The sequence below is a fragment of the Nycticebus coucang genome, chromosome 15, assembly GCF_027406575.1.
Source record: "Nycticebus coucang isolate mNycCou1 chromosome 15, mNycCou1.pri, whole genome shotgun sequence".
NCBI lineage: Eukaryota > Metazoa > Chordata > Mammalia > Primates > Lorisidae > Nycticebus > Nycticebus coucang.
The window spans coordinates 5,341,680-5,359,703 of NC_069794.1; the positions used below are offsets into that span (position 1 = coordinate 5,341,680).

An 18,024-nucleotide genomic window follows, 5' to 3' on the forward strand; every position below is an offset into this window, starting at 1 on the left:
AGGCCAATGTGAGCCAAAGCCAGTTTCAGTAGGACGTGATATGATTTATTTGTTGATTCCTACTGGACCCACGCAATGACTTTTTGAGTTGTTAGACAGGAGAGTATTCAAATAAATTTTGGAAAATTGATGGTGAATGTTATGGACCGCATAAATCTTGGCAGCAGTTTGTTCAGAAAGTTCACCATTGCTTTTGCTTTTATGCTTTGTGTGTTAGCAGGAAATGGATTGTATTCTAGCTCTGCATTACGTAGGCACTGGAGTGTCAGGAATGAGAAAGCCCCGACTCCACAAACTCTAGCTCCACGCTGCCCTCAGCCTCTGCAGCCCCTGCAGACCCTGTGGCTCCCCTGCCCCGTGACTCTGCTCTTCAACAAATCTGTGGTCCCAAAGGGAGCAATGAAAAATTAAAATGATATGATCTAGCAATTTTGCTCCTGAGTACCCAAATGATTTGAAAAATTTGCCCACATCTAAACCTGTAAACAAAGGTTTATAGCAACTTTATTCATAATTGCCAAAGCTTAGAAGTGTGTGAAATGACTTCTGGGGGGTAGATGATGACTAAGTAAACTGTGATACTTTCGGTCTGTGGACTGTTATTCCTCCCTGTATAGAAATGAGCTCTCAAGCCATGAAAAGACGTGGGGAACCTTGAATGCGTATCACCCTGTGAAGTCTACCAAATAGGCACACCTGGTTCCAACTATGTGATATTGTGGAAAAGGCTAACTAGACTATGGAGACGGCAAAGAGATGGGACTGAGGGATGAACTTCAGATTACAAAGGATTTTTAAGGCAGGGAAAACTATTCTGAATGATATCATTATGGTGATATGTGACCTGAAAGATTTGTCAAAACCCACAGAGTGCACAGCACCAAGAGAGCCCCCGATGTGAACACTGCCCTCTGAGTGGCAATGACAAGGCAGTGGAGTTCACCAGTGGTGAGGGGCAGTCTGCTGCCTCCCCTACATGTGTGGGGAGATGGGGTACACGGTACATGGGAACTCTGTACCTCCCACTTGATTTTGCTGTGAACATAAACTTGTTTTAATAATATAGTCTATTTTTTTAAAAAGGCAAAGTTATGCTTAAATATCACATTTTAGAATTACCGTATTATTTATGATTCTTACTAGGCATTACCATTTAAGTACTTAATTTAACTAGAGAGACAGTATATTGCTCAATAAAATAAAACAATGGATTATAAAAACACTCAATTTAATAAAAAAAATTCACCAACCACACCTAACATATTATTAATAAGCCATACATGTCTATCATGTGGCCGAGGATGACAAGTTAATGCTTAGCCAATAACAACAGTAACAGTAGCAGCAGCAGTTAGGGAAGGGTCTGTAGGGCCCAAGGGTAAAGCTTCCGTGTAGGCGGGGACTCCAGCACGATTGGTGGGAGCTTCTGTGTAGGCGGGGACTACAGGACAATTGGTGGGAGCTTCCATGTAGGCAGGGGCTCCAGGATGATTGGTGGGAGCTTCCATGTAGGTGGGGACTCCAGGGTGATTGGTGGGGAGCTTCCATGTAGGCAGGGGCTCCAGGATGATTGGTGGGAGCTTCCGTGTAGGCGGGGACTCCAGGGTGATTGGTGGGGAGCTTCCATGTAGGCAGGGGTTCCAGGATGATTGGTGGGAGCTTCCATGTAGGTGGGGACTCCAGGATGATTGGTGGGGAGCTTCCATGTAGGCAGGGGCTCCAGGATGATTGGTGGGAGCTTCCATGTAGGTGGGGACTCCAGGGTGATTGGTGGGGAGCTTCCGTGTAGGCGGGGGCTCCAGGGTGATTGGTGGGGAGCTTCCACGGAGGTGGGGGCTCCAGGGTGATTGGTGGGGAGCTTCCGTGTAGGCGGGGGCTCCAGGGTGATTGGTGGGGAGCTTCCATGTAGGCGGGGACTCCAGGGTGATTGGTGGGCAGCTTCTGTGTAGGCGGGGACTCCAGGGTGGTTGTGGGGACCACAATGGTGAATGTCGTGGACCACATAAATCTTGGCAGCAGTTTGTTCTGAAAGTTACCATTGCGTTTTGCTTTTATGCTTTGTGTGTTCCATCCAGAGGATCCTGCTCAGCTGGTTGTCAGGTAGAAACATATACCCACTATTTCTACATTTTCAGTGTTTAAGAAACATAAAGCATCCCAATTTTAAAACTGTGCATCACTATTAAAAAAAAATAAAATCTTCCAAGCCAAAACAAATACATCTGTAAGACCAATACTGCCAGACCCCCGGGCAGGGATTCTAATTGCTTCCCTTTGGGTTTTCACTTCATCTACAGGGCGACAGGATTCCGAAGGTCCACATTCTTTACGTAAGCAAAATCATCTGAAAACCAGTGTTATTTGCCTTTTAGAGCAGGATATGAGCATGGGAAAGAGACCACAGAGGGGTCCTGAGCAGTAGGAAGAGCTGAGGTAGGAAAGAGCCACAGTGAAAAGGGCAGGGAGGGAGGGGCATACGAGCAGGCTGCTGTGCAAAGAATACAGTCTATGGATAAAAACAAGATAGAAAAAGCAGAGAGGGAGATAGGGACAGATAGAGGAGAGACTGGCGGAGAGAGCAAGGAGAGAGGGAGGTATGAAACCGCAGACAGATAAAATAGTCAAGCGCGTGGGGTGAACTGCCCTGTGAAATACGCACACTGTGCCTGGGATTCGCATTCCCCAAATAAGAGGGAGGACAGTCCACTGGGTTTGGCCAGTGAGGTGCTGTTGACCTGTGACACCATGGTACTAGTTGAGCAGTAGGGTCAGAGATGTTATTTAGAAAGGGGGAGACAGACAAAAATGGTGAAAAACTAGACAGAGATGTGCAGTGTATTAAAAAACCTGAGAGTTAAGAAAGAAATTAATGAGAGAACTAGGGAGATAAAGTCAACAGAAACAATTTTTGTCTGGAAACGGGAGACCTGTTCAGTGTGCAGCAGAAGGGACGACACCAGCGTGGAGGAAGAGGACGCAGACCAGGGTGGAGGGAGGGGAAGCTGCAGCGTGTGCTCAGCTGTGCCCCCACACCCCCGCCCAGAGACCCAGCGCGCTCCACTTCACACACTCGTGGCTTAGTAACCGCTGTGTGTTCTGAGAACTGTAGCCCCCAAGTCACCACAACCAGGATGTTACAGTAAAGCTTTAAATTCATCTTCTCTAGCAAGGGTCTTCAGAAGAAGATGTGGTCAGTAGCAGATGGAATCAGGAAAGCCCGACGTGTCCAGGGCCATGCCCGAACCCCCAGCGTCCGTGCGGCTCCTCCTGGAGGTGTCCAGATGTGGCCCCGCATCCAGGGCCGACAAGGGCAGGTGTTCCGGCGCCCAGCGGTCTGGTTTCCTCCACAGAGGCGTCTGGCCCGGCTTCCTTTCCGCGCTCCGGGTCTGCTCAGCCTCGCGCAGCCGTTCTAATCGCCTCCCTCTGGGGTTTCACTTCATCCTCGGGGCGACAGGATTCCGAAGGTCCGCAGCCTTTATGTAAGCAAAATCATCCGAAACCCAGTGTTATTTCCTGTGCTGTGACTCACACCCCATCTGGCAAAATCAGGGATTGAAACATCATCTCCAGGGCACAAAGTGTTTAAAATTTAACTCATCATTTGAGGTTTTCACAGCCAATTCAAAGCCTATATTTTCCATTAGTTAAATATTTAGTGTTGGCAACATGAATTTGGATCCTTCCGTCTTCTTGCAAATTATCTGTTTATAACTATTAGTGGTGCCTAATGAGGTTGGCAATAAGTAGGGTTCTTCCCCGACGCCCAGCCCCGCTTCACCTCTCCATTTCAAACCAGTTCAGGCTGCAGAGGCTGAGTTCACCGGCGTGGCATCCGGAAAACGTGCCATGCAACCCAGCCTTCCTGTCCCTCCGTTCCCCTCTCCCTGAATTAAACCTTCTTCTGCGTGCTAAGCATTTCCACACCGGAAGCTGTCTGAGCATAATACTTGGATTTTTCTCATCTCACTTCTGTAATTTACCCTCCTGCAGTTGGTCTCCCTGAATCCCACTGCAGGAACAGCTCTCTTCAGACCTCAGCCGTCACACTCACCAATTCTTCCAAACACCTGTGTTTGATTTTTCTTCTCAGCCCTGACCATGTTGTTCCACACTGTAGAAGTCCCCAGGGCTCTGTGACGACCACTGTCAATCGTCCCATGACTCTTTCTCCTTCATCCCTTTTGCTTTTCCTGGTTCTTCAAAGACCGGCGTGTTTAGAGGTTTATCTCCTGGCCGCACCCCCACCACTGGTGTTCTCAACCCTAGAGCCAACTCTTAGCTCTATCTCCTGTCCAGGGGACAGACTGGGAGGGAGCAGCTGAGCTCAGGTTCCTGGGAGGACAAATGGTGCAAGGACATTATTTTTGTCACTGTTAAACTCTCTCTGCCATACATATTATTTCTCCATTGTCATCTTTCTGTTCTCACCTCCTCCTTGAAGAAAACTGCTGGTGCCCAGATTGGCCAGCGTCCCACAGTGGATGAGAGCAGGCTCACGGGAGACGGTTGCCTCTGCCCAATCCCTAGCTGTGGAATTCGAGGCAAGACACCCAACTTCTACATGTCTCAATGTTTCTTTATCTGTACATTTGGAAAGTTGATAAGACCTACTTCGTAGGTTATTGTGAGATAAAATTGGTTACTATATTTAAAGGACTGAGAATAGGCTCTAACACATGTTAAGTGCTGTGTGAAAGCTGGCTAGTATTATTTAACACAACTTTGTTCCCTAACCTACATTTCTAGACCAATTTCTCTTCTAAGCTCCAGGGCCAGGTTAATGTCTTAACCTCAGTGTTCCCCCAAGATCTTCACAACAGATTCAGAATAAAATCTCTCTCTGCCTTCCTCTGCCAATCTGCTCCTGCATTATCTTCCTAGACTTTTTTTTTTTTTTTTTAAGCATTGTCATAGCTTACCGGGCTTCTAGCTTAAAACCCTTGAAATGCCTCACTTTTAATTCCTTTATCTATCTTTCCCTGGAAACACACCCTGGGCAATTTTACCTTGTCCCTTTTCATGTTTCTTTCTTTATCCTTCCATTGTCAATAATCTAGGTCAGGCTTCCTCCCTAGTTTGCACCATCAGGAAGTTTCCTAACCAGTCCTTACTTCAGTTTCACAATCCAGCCAGTGCATCCTCTGGATCCTTCCCGCTGCAGCCGGCGTGATGTTCGGACAGTGCAGCTCTGCTCTGCGGTAGCTGTGCAGCATTCAGAGGACAAGAGGACAGCCAGGAAAAGCCCCGTCCGTCCCTATCACTTTGGACTGAGAAAGGTGGTACCCGACGTGCCATAACTAAAGATGTGCTAAGATCGTATTTCCTTGAAACTTTAATATCTAAGTCTACTGTGTCACTTTCAGACACTGACCTTTCAAAGCAATCCCAAGGCTAATTCTATACCCAAAGAATATTTGGTCTATTATAGAGTCCTAAATGCCTTGTCACCCAAAACAGCTTTTTTTTTTTTTTTTGTAGAGACAGAGTCTCACTTTATTGCCCTCAGTAGAGTGCCGTGGCGTCACACAGCTCACAGCAACCTCCAGCTCTTGGGCTTACATGATTCTCTTGCCTCAGCCTCCCGAGTAGCTGGGACTACAGGTGCCCACCACAACGCCTGGCTATTCCTTTTGTTGTTGTTGTTGCAGTTTGGCCAGGGCTGGGTTTGAACCCGCCACCCTTGGCATATGGGGCCAGCGCCCTACTCACTGAGCCACAGGCGCTGCCCCCCAAAACAGCTCTTAACAGGTACTAAGTGCTCATTGTATGTTTCTTAAATGATTAAAGGAGTTCGTAATGTTTAAAAAATACGTAAAGAAAATGTAAAAGTGTGTGACATGCATATGGCTACCAATGTGGACATGATGCATCTCAGAGATTATTCCTCCCAGTAATTCCATGAAAATATTCTATAACTATTCTATTTTTTCACTTCCAAGAACAAGGTCCACTCTATAATAAGATAAAGAGAAATGGCTCAAAGTACCAGGATGTCAAAAATTACCCCTCTATTCTATGTGACTAAAACACTGGACTGTCTCCTTGGGTTATGTATTAGAAACAGATGGGCATGTTAAACATTTAAATTATTTCTTTAATGTATCTGCATGATTATTTTTCTTTTCTTTCTTTCCTTTTTTTTTTTTTTTTTTTTGTTAAATTTTCTCCAATTATTGTCACACTGTGACTATACACAAGTTGACAGGGACGTAGCCTGAGGCCAACTGGCTGGACTCGAGCCAGTTATGTGCAATGCAGGACAAGACACATGTTGAATGCAAACCTCCAAAAATGACAAAAAGCTCTCCTAAGGGCAGGCAATGGGGCTAATGTACACACTATAGGGGAAGGGAAAGATGCAAACTTAAGCCTGGAGGAACTCTAAGAATGCAGGCAAAGGCGGGGGGGTCAGAATCACACCATGTTTTTAAAAGTAGAAATCACTTCCCCAGAACCAAGAGTTGGATAAAAAGCCTTTTAAATTTTTCTGGCTATAACTGGAGTCTACAAATGCCTCAAAAGGTGCAGCCCAGACAAAGCCAAGTATAGAGATCACAGCGATTTTGCAGTAGCTGTGCAGATTGGTGAGTCCTGATGATGCAGGCACTGTGGCTCTCATAGAAGAATTTAGTAACTGAGCCTTTCCACTGGAGGTCTGCGTTCAAGGGCAGGTGCGTAACGTTGACTGTGGATGGCACCCCTTGGTTTAAGCAGGGCAGCAGACACAATGTAGGCCCTGTCCCATGGATGAAAAGTCCTTTGTCACTATCTTCTACTCTGTGTTTCAGTTTCTCACTGTGAAATGGGAAGAATAATGGCAGCCCCTTGAGCAAGCCCTGAAGAGGAATAAGTAAAATTAAACATGTGAAGAGCTCAGGATGGTGTCTAGTAAAGCAACCTGTGCACAGTCACAGTGTGACAGTAGTGAAATCGCAAAGCTAATTTCACTATAACTATGAGTGCAGAAACCGGAGGCTAAGTTTAAGTTTTGCGGAGGGAGAGAGGTGGAATTAAGAGTGAAGACAAACCGTACATTGCGCAGTTCTGGGAGTTCTCCAGAGGAAGGGCCAAAGCAGCTCCGCGTCAGCCAGATTCAAACTTAGCAGTGGCCCGCCTGCCTTAACCAGTTCAGAAACCAGGAGAAGGCAATGCAGGAGGACATGCTTTCTCACCGGGAGGGCTGACACGTATACTTTTTCACATGCAAAACCTCTATTCAGTGCCTTATTTGTTAACCAGAGAAATATTTATTTTCATCTACTGTTTGTCAAGCACTCTGCTAGGTACCGTGCATACAAGGAGAGGAAAAAGCTACTGTTTTTACTCTCATGGAATCAAACATGTATCTATTAGTTTCTTATCAATCATAGGATTATATCAGACATTCTAGAGTTTTCAATATCTTAGGGATTTTACACAACTGACTCATTCTGCAATTATTTAACAGTTTTCTGTTTTTTTCTGTTAATGTACGACATAAATAGTAACATATTGCAAACAAAATAGGAGATAAAAAATTTTCCCACACATTCAACTAATCCTCTAGAACATTGGTATATTACTGTACTTCAGCCTGCAAAGAAACAAAAATAAAGATACATAAAGTGTTAGAGGGGAGTAACACTATAAATAATATGTAATACTTGAGAAAACATTTGCACCTTAGAAAGTAAGGAAATAGGTAAGCAATATCACAAAGATATTCTATGCTGCCATAAAAATAATCACGTCAAATAATGATAATGCAGAAAAAGATAGTGATTTATAATATAGTAGATTTTAAAAATCAGTAAGCAAAATATAATATAGAATGCAGTTTTAATTTTGTAAAAATATGTATCTATAAATTTAAGTATGAGTTTATTATGGAAGAGATTTCAGACATGTGGGTTTTATTTTTCCTTTTATGATTCCTTCTTCAGATTTGATTTTTCCACATTTTCTTCACCAACATGAACTATAATCAGAAATATGTGAAAACACAAAATGCTTAGGAAACGGAGTATAAAATGCTAATAAACAGATTAAGACAAAAACTTACCTGACTTCCTTAACTATAAAAATCTGCCTGTTCTAAATATAAAGGTAGCAGATATTTGTAAAAACATTATGATACTTGATCTAACCATGTCAGATTGTATAAAAAAAATCAGCACCTTGTACCCCACATATGCATGAATGTATTCATGATCTATGTGTATTTGACTTAATAAATTAATAAATAAAACATTATGATAAAGAGTCCAATAGAAATTTAAAAATAAATCACAAGTGCATTGGGTAGGAATATTTATTTATTAAAAATAATGTTTTATCTTGTTACTAATAACCATCCGGGACTGCAAATGGCACCACAGTGATTTATCACTATACTCTATACACCTACACACCTATCAGAATAGCTAAAATGAAAAAAATAATAACACTAAATGCTAGCAGGGATATAGAGAAACTATCACTTATATATTGCTGGTAGGAATGTAGAATGTCACATTGTGGAAAATATTTGGGTGGTTTCTTTTCAAACTAAATACTCTTTTACCATATGACCCAATAATTAAATCTTAAACATTTATCCCAAAGAGATGAGAATTCATGTTCACACAAAAACCTGTATGTGAGTGGTTTCACTGGCTAGCCAATAGCTGAAACAATCAAAGGTTCTGCAGGGAAGTGGTAACATCAATAAGATGCAGCTACAAAAAGTAACAAATTACTGAATCCATGAAATGGATTCCCAAGGCAGTTACACTGAGTGAAAGAAGCTGATGCCAAACGTTTATCTAATCCATGATTCAAGTGGTGTGAAATTCACAAAATAATGAAATTATAGAAGAATAACAAAATTACAGAGATTAATGTTTTCTGGGCATTAGGGACTACAGAGAAAGCAACAAGGGTAGGTTTAAAAAAGTACTACAAGGGAGGGCAGAACAGTTCTGCCTCTAGATTGCAGTGATGGTCAGAGTTGCATAGAAAATACACATGACACACACACAAATGCACACACACTACACATAACACTCACGCACACAAATGCACACTCACACACACACTACCCTTAACACATGCACACAAACGCACACACACACTCTCACACACACATACCCATTGCATAAGAGAAGATTATTGTGTTGAACTAATCAGTTAAAATAAGGTGCCTAGTAAATGTCTTCTTCTTTATCTTAGCATAATAAGCTGAAAATTTTTATCATATTCGTAGTAAAGAATGTTGGTGGGTATTCTATGGGTGGTGTCAATCTTAACTGGATAATACATTTTTACCTTAGACATATTAAAGTACTAAAGTATATCAAGGAGAACTGGGAGAACATAATTACAAGAAACCCAAAAAATTAAAAAGAAAATCATTTTGTGTGGCTAATATGAATACTGAAATGAAATGCCTCATGTCGCTAATAAAATTGGAAGAGGCAAATTTAAATATATTACCAGAAGGACTGCTCAAATTATGCTAAGCACGTTACAATAAGCACATTTGCAAACAAATTAAATAACACTATCTAAATATTTTAGTAGGACCCCTTCTCATGAATTTAATGACAAAACTTTTCACCAAATAGTTATTGACATTGTGCCTAGTAAGCACCTATGCTATGCCCTGTCATTGTTTAAAAACACAAATATACTGGGATTATCTTTTTTAGACATACGCATTTGCAAATAGATGAATGCCAAACTTTCACCAATAGCAAAACATAATTGCAAATTAATAAAAAAAAGCTTAAATGGCAAGTTTCAAAAAAAATTTCATCTCATTTATAAATGAGAGTTTTTCTCACAAATAGGCTTCAACATTTACATTTATATAGTGGTGTTTCTAATATAATCATGATGACTTTTTAGAAGCAAATTTACTGCCCCTTCTTGTAATGTTAAGCCACAAAAAATGGTACTTTTATTAATATATAAAATATATGTGTCAGTAAAATTTATTTTTAAACTTCATTATTTTACTATTTTATCTGTTATTTATGTACTACAATTATTTTTGTAAGCTATACTTTTAAACAAAGAATTTTAAAATAACATCTTTTGCATTATATATGAGTCTATATTTTTCTGTTAAAACTTCAACTGTTATCTCAACATGAACTTGCCATTTTCTTTTCATTTTTCACACTTGATTTATTTTGTGTACCAACATTTTAAAATTGTGACTTTGGAACATTTTTATTCCAAAGCTTTATTTTAAGTGAATACAATATTAGCTTGCTTAACATCTGTCCTAAATGAGTAAAGAAAAATATTAATATTATACAAACCTTCTGCATGAGGACCACCAAGAGAAATCATGAATTGGACCCTAATCCAGTGCCAGAGGTGTCTTTGTGTTTTAATGTTTTCCGTTATTCTTCACCCTCTGCTCCATTAAATTCTGTGCAGTGAACCTATAAATATGTGGAAAACCTATACGTATTCCCAGGCGGTCAGACTGGAAATGTGTATAGTCAAACAGGGGTACAAATACAATTAGACAACCTAGTAAATTGGCCAAGCTGGTATTTATTTCTCTTGCTTTGCATTTTAGTGACTTCCTCCCTGCGAGCTTGTCTTTAATGCCTCGCAGGTGACCTCCGACATTCAGTAAGTACGAAAGTGGATTCATTCCATTTCTTCTCTCCCCTGTCCCTGAAACCCTAGCCCTTTCCCTCTGTATCTAGCCTTGGTATGTTGCCATCACCCACCCAGGTGGGAGTCTTCAATTCTTTTTTTTTATTTTTTATTTTTTTTATTTTTACATATACATGTGTTTATTAGGTTTCCATTTTTTTTGCCTTCACAAAATTAAAACATTCCATTACACATGCATTTTTTTATCTGTTGGTTTCATATTAGCATTGAGTACATTAGATACCTGTTTTTCCTTTCTTGTAAGGGGGCATTTGCTTATATTTAAGGTACTGTAAATAACACACTGAATTTCGGTTTCATTTCTAGGTGGTACATAAACTATGCAGCATAATCGCTCACCCTCTCTCACTACCATTTTAAACATTTTAAGTGAGGGGAAATAATAATTATTTTAATTAGGGAATATAAATAAACGTACAAAAATTTAATAATGATATTTTCTTGTTATTACACTTTTCCATATTATAAAATAGGTCTTTTGTTGTCCATCGTCTTGAACAATGATCCTGGCTATGTGTAATGGCACTCAGATTACTATCTAAATGAACAGTGGTAGAAAAGATGAGAGCTGTACCTGACTACGGACAGGGAAAGAAAGGCATCATTGCTACTCATGGAGCAATTTCGGATTTTTAAAAACATTACTAATTAGAGACAAGACTCTTAAAATGTAAAAGGTAGCAAAGAAACAGTTATAGAGTATCTTCCCATGTAAAAGAAATAAAAGCTTCAGGTATTGCTTATATAGAGGCAAGGTCTATTTGAGAAATTTCATTTTATCAGTTCTAACTTTTGCACCTAATAAAGATTGTGGATGCTTCATTTCAGGATTATGTGTTTTCCTGACTCAGGGGCCATTTCTTAGTTTTTGTTTTTATGTGGTTCATTGACCCGAAGGCTATAGTCCTTGTCATTTAGAAAGTCTGCATATATTTTGGTATGTTTTAGCAGTCTGTTAGACAATGTTCCTGGTGCTTTATTTAATCCCCATTCTGTCAGAATGACAAAATAAAAAATTACCTTTTTCCATAAAATGGCTTCTCAACTGACAACCATTAAAACATCTTCACGTCATATAAAATCAAATATGTTATTTGGCATCATACTGACCAAAATACTTGGTTGTGGAGTTAGGGTGTTTTTTTTTTTCATTTTCCTGTAACATGGATAATAATCATATTATTAAAATGCCTTGTAGAAACATAAATTATATCATCTATTCCTCACAGCAACCTGGAGAGTTGGATCTACATGAGAATGAAGCTTAAATTATTTCACACTGATCCACAGTCGAGGATCATGAGATGAGGATTTGGGAAAGGTTACTACTCAGGCGAACATGTGTTGGTGCTTTAATTAAAAAAAAAAAAAAAAAAAAAAAAAAACAGTGGGTCACACACCAGAAGGCCTTAGGTTGTTTCAGAGAAGAGAGGCTGAGGTCATAAAATTTGGCAACTGATCGTCCCCCAGATGGGGACTAGAACTGGACATGGTGCCTGAGGACTCCTCAGTGCTTTTCAAAGCAAATGGGCTGTTAGTACCCGCAGCAGCCTGCTGTTTCTTGTGCCAAGCTGGAATCAGGGCTCGTGGAACTGCGCACTGTAACACTGAGGAATGTTGAATCTGTCCTGAGAATTAAGCCATGGCCCTGTGGTGGTTCCCCTTCAGCTCCTGCAGGGAGAACCTTTCTTGTTCTTGTGTGACATTGTGTTGAATGGTTTTTATCAGAGACGCTGGGACATTGCAGTGGTGTTGGGGAGCCCTTTGAGCCCTCCATGCTCCAGATGCAGGTGTAGCTTCCTTGGGGCAGAGAAGACAGAAGAAACTCAGGAGACAGACAGCCCTCCGGTCCTTCTCCAGGCAGGCCCACACAGACGGGAACATTCACAGGCACATACATACACGTTTTAGGACCACTGTTTAGATCCGGGGGGGGGGGGTTCAAATGTCTTTAGTAGTAGATTTCTTCTTTCGGAGACATTTTAAACTTTAGCCCAATAATTTAAAAAGATAAAAATAACTGATGACTTACTGTGAATGAAACTGTCCAAGGAATAAAAATTTCAAACAAGAAAAACAATGTCAGGTTGATGAGAAGAGGGACCCTTTAAAACCAAGTCTTAACCGAGAACTTCCCCAAATTAAACTGATCCCACTCCATTGTCACCTCTGCTTGGAAACTGAGGATATACCTCCCCATCAATAGACAACATCAACATATAATTAGAGCCAAGATTTCCAAAGTTGCCTCAAAGAAAAGTCTCCCAAGCCAATGAGACTTTATGGTTGCCAAAATAAAATATTAGATTTTTTTAAAGATGAAAATATTAACTAGAAAAAGGGCTTTTCAGTTATGAAACATAGTAAAATGAGAATAGTTTTGTTTTTTTTTTTAAAAAAAGGCAGTTTCCATCCCAACCTGGCCAGGACAAAAGGTGACCAGAATTATGAATTTGTAATTATAAACAACAGGAATAACAAGAGCTGACATATTTTTATAGCTACGTCTCAGGCTTTGTCCTAGGTATTTTGTGTATGTGAACTTACTTGATCTTCTGAACAACCCCGTGAAGTAGATGAATATCCCGTATTCACACCCGGAAGACAGAGACAGAGAAATATTAACTAAATTATTGAAGATTACACAGAAGTGGGGCCAGGATTTGAAGATGGGTAATCCGACCACAGGGTCTGTGCTCTGCCGGGGCAAGGCGCACGTACCAGGCCATCTCACCCTGACGCCATCAGCATCCTCATCCTTGCAGCCAGTTTTACCTGTGCTGTGCTTGAAATGCAGCCTTCCAGTAAGAACTATGCCAGACCTTACCATATAGTTTTGCCTAATGGTAAAATTTTACAACAGGATTTTGTGTTAGTCATCAAATTTTTTTAACGGAGTCTCTTCCGAGGAGTGTCCAACCTTTTTTCTTTTCTGCTTCATATTAGAAGAGTAAGAGTTGTCTTGGGCCACACAATAAATATATAAACACTCAGGAAAGCTGATTGGCAAAAATAAAAATTTCATATATATGGTGTATGCACACTTCTCGTGATATCCAACCCTACAGATAAGCAAAAAAAGGCCTCACAAAATCAGCATTTGATTTTGCAGGTTGGACAATCCCATGTCCATTCCTTCAGTTTGCTGAAAGATGTAAGTTTCTGCTCTGCAGTCTGGTGCCCATGCCCATCCCACATCGTGTGGCCGGCCCGCCCTTCACCCCTCTTCACTCCTTCTTACTCTTGTTTGCTCCCATTTATTTTTCTACTTGTGCAACTGTGAACAATGGTACTGTTAGAAACTATTTTCTAATGCAAACACAGCTGCTGTTTCCACCTTTCCTATTAATCTCTATGTGGTTGATTCTTTTTTTTTTTTTAATTGTTCAGACTGTATTGTCTAACTGACAAATACTCCACGGCCTGCTGTTTGAGTAACCTCTAGCACTCCGTGCCCTTGCTCTCTTACTGCTTTGAAAACCAAAACAACTAGAAAAAAAAATTATACAGGAAAACAGTCTACATTTATTTCTCTGTTCGTTTGTTCTTTGTTTCAAGAACAAAGATGGAGCAAGACACTCAGCTCAGTAATCAACTCTTGGGGTGATCTTAAGTGTTCTGAAGAGGTGAAAACCTATCTGAGACTGAAAACAATCATCTGGTGTGTTGAGAAGGAGAGAAACAGCCCTATTGTTCACCCACTGGGGAGTGCAGACTCCGTTAAGCTGCCCAGTGAACTCCCATAGCAGTGGAGCTTCCTCCTTCCCACTAGGAACTCCCCAAACCCTCTGTTACCTGGATGCACAGCTGTTAAGCTGCCCAGCTCCTCCGTGGCCCACAATGCTAGTCTACCCAGCTTCTCCCAGTTCTGACTCAGATACACCAACCAGCCCAGCTCAAAGGCTACCTTCCCTCACTTCTCCTAAGAGAGTGTCAGAGGGAATAGAATCTGCACAAGACCCTCCTGTCCACTGTCCCTGAGTCACCTTCCGTGGTTCTGCCAGAGCACCTCCCTCCCAGCATCCAGTCAATAAGTGCATTTCTGTCAGACTACACACGGGGCTGGCGGCCTCGGGCTTTAACAATTCCCAGCCCTTGACATCATGTCCAGATGCAGCACCTGGGTTCCTGAAGGTCCCAGCCTGAGATCAAGTCCCATGTCCCCAACTGTCTGCTCCCTACACCCCACTGTTCAGAAAGAAATCTGACATATTTCAAGACATGAGCCCTGGCTTTTCTGCCAGCTCACCACTCCCCTCCTACCTACCTAAGTTCCAAAGTTCTGAGACTAGTAATAGACATACCTACCAAGGCCTGACAATGAAGTTCTCGAATTTGTCCCAGAAAAAGTGCTTTCTTTGACGGGTGGACTAGCTGCTGGCATGGGTGCCTCAGAGGTAACCATGGTGATATTCAGCAATGAGCTTCTGATTCCCACCTGAGAACCAAGTAATGAAATTGTAGAACGTGTCTCTAAAAGAAGAAAATGTTTATTCCTTCCCGCGACACCACTTACTGTCTGACCCCAAATTACTGCTCCAGTTGCTGCCCAACTGCAAGGACAGTGCATGTCCTACTGGGTAATAACAACAATAATATTACAGATATAATTGTCAGCACTTGGTGACTCTTGTTAGGTGTCAGGTAAACATTCCAAGCATTTCGATCACATTGTGTGTTTCCAAAAGCTTTATTTGAGAAGCCACATTAAAAACTTCATTTTATAGGTAAGAGAACAGAGACGTGAAGGGTTCGGTTGCCCACAGCCACATCCCTCTGTACAGGAGGGATTTAACACAGGGAGTGGGCTTCTGGACCCAGCATTCCTGACCTGCTATGCACCTTGACTGTCCTTGAGCTCTCACTGCAGAGGTTACGAGACAGCCGTCCTGTGTTTGTTTGATTGTCATGGTGCTTTTAAAAGATGAATGAATGGATAATAGTTTTTAAATCCCAAATTTTTATATAAAATTCAAGATTCACAGTTCCTTTCAAAAAAAATAAAATAAAATAAAGACCGTGGCAATGCCTGGCCTTAAATACCAGCCAGGCCAGCCATGGCAAGAACCAGCAGGGCCTTGGCCATCATTCAGGTGGCGGGGTGGGCACTTTGGGTGGACCGTGACCTGCCACTGTGTGACTAACCCCTATAATCACAGGAATTCTTGAACCCTGTTTTGATAAAGCAGGGATTTTTAAAAACTTTCCGCCTCTTGTATTTACTTACTTATTTAAATCGATGGCTAAAAATTGTATATCTTTTATTATGTGAAACGTGGCATTCGGTCATATGGAAACCTCATGGGATGGCTAACTCAAGCTTTGTAACTTATGCGTCACCTCACATACTTATTTTTTTGTGCATAGGAAACTTAAAATCTACTCTCTTGCCAATTATCAAATATAAAATATATTCTTATTAACCGTAGTCCATGCGATGTACAATGTATCTCCTGAACTTATACCTCCCGTCTAAAATTTTAAAGGAGCGTCTTTTTAAATAAGATGTTGACTTGGGTAAGGAGAAAGAACTTTTCAGCTTCTGGAACTAAGCATTGATAAATAGTGAAAATGTTAAGCCTTCTTCTCCATAATTATTTTTGTTTAATTTTCAGAATTAGAATGTGGACTCTGAGAGATTGTTAGTATCTTTGCTCTATTAAGTGTTTGGATTCCTTTCTACAACACTTTAAAAAAAAATGAGCTCATGTATTGAAAGAAAAAACTGATAAATATAAATTAGGTTAAACATTTTTTTTTTTTTAAATCCCAACATGATTGGATTTAGTCTAAGGGAAATAATCATTTACAAATGAGCATTTCAGTGTCATGTATGGCTTTATAATATTAGGTATAATTTGATTACACCTAGCAAAACAAATATTTCCTAACTACTCCAAAGAGCCTGAATAAGAAGAAAATGTGAACACAATTTGAAGAAAAAAAATAACTTATCAATATATTCAAAGGCATGACCGGGAAAAGATGTGTCTCTTGCTTACTCCATACAATTATCTAGAGTGAAAATTGTGACATAGACTGACTCAGTACACTTGAACCCTGAAGTGGCTCAGGTGCACCACCATTGTCAACTGATGGTAAATTAATGCAAAAATATGTGAAAATAGAAAATAGTCAACATTTCTCAGAATTTTAAGCGAAACTATGTATCTAAAGCCCCATCTCTGAACCACAGGTGTTGAACTAGAAGACCTGGGGTCTCCTCCATCCCATGTTCTCTGGTTATGCCAAAATTGTAATGATCTACACCTTGCCTTAATTTACCTCAAGATAAACTCCTTGGTAGATCCAGTCCTAACTGTAGAGAAGAACAATTTCCTAATTATTGCCTTACACACCTCAGGTAAATCATGTCCAGTCTGACTATCTCATCTTCTGTTGGTTGAGCCAAAAATGAAATATGTCACTATTGCTAGATATCAAATCTCTGTCTCTGACAGAAATAGTGTTGGGGACAGGAGATGCAGTGAGTTTCATATTTTTTAACAGACTGAATCTCCTGGAGTTTTGACAATAGGCAAGTTATATAGAAAAGATATTTGAAAGAAATCCTAAGAGACACGCTAATACAATTTTAAACACATTGTTACACTAGCACAATTTTAAACACATTGAAGGGTTGAGGAGTGTTGTTTTAGGTAACACCTACTTGTGGTCAGATGATAGATTGTAATCTGGTGGTCTTGGTTAAAGAAAGGAGTAGTCTATTTTGTACAAAAGCAGCCAAAAGAAAATTATAATTGAAAATCTTGTTAGGAATTTCAGTCCAGTGTCTCTGGAGGAACATCAGTGCCACACATCAGCCATGAAGCAGGATCAGTCTGATGACAAATGTTGACTAAAATGCCTAGGTTTTTACTTACAGAACTTGGCTAGATCACACAAGTCCAATTTCTATCAAGATTCTGTGTTATCATGCTCACATATAAGCATGAATTACAAAAGCATGTGCAGACTCAGCAGACGCTCACTTTTCCAGGATTTAGTTACTCCTCCTTCACACGTTAGGGTTCAGCAATCGACCCACTTCCAGTTCGGAGAACACACTGTCTTCTTCTCTTTCTTGCAAGATTCAGTGCAAACTGTATCATTGGCTTTTTAAGAAAAGGTCTGCTGCTGTTTCTTCAACACTGGAACAGTTCACTGAATAGATGCTAAATAAACATTTGCTAAATAACTGGAGAAACGCAACACATTCTTTGGCCTTTTCCTGGTTTGCTTAGTCACACCCCCTGGACTAAACTTTCACACACCTTAGTTAAAGCACCTGTATGGAATTGGCATTCTGATATATCAAATAATGTGTTCCTTTCTTACTCCACTCCCTAATTTTTCATAAAATCCTCT

At 40.6% G+C, this 18,024-nt stretch overlaps 1 protein-coding gene across 3 annotated transcripts in view; it reads left to right on the forward strand.

The window, feature by feature from the left end:
* The window catches only part of NALF1 (NALCN channel auxiliary factor 1), a 619,808-nt gene that overhangs the window by 368,600 nt on the left and 233,184 nt on the right, over positions 1–18,024 (forward strand). The window lies entirely within an intron of this gene.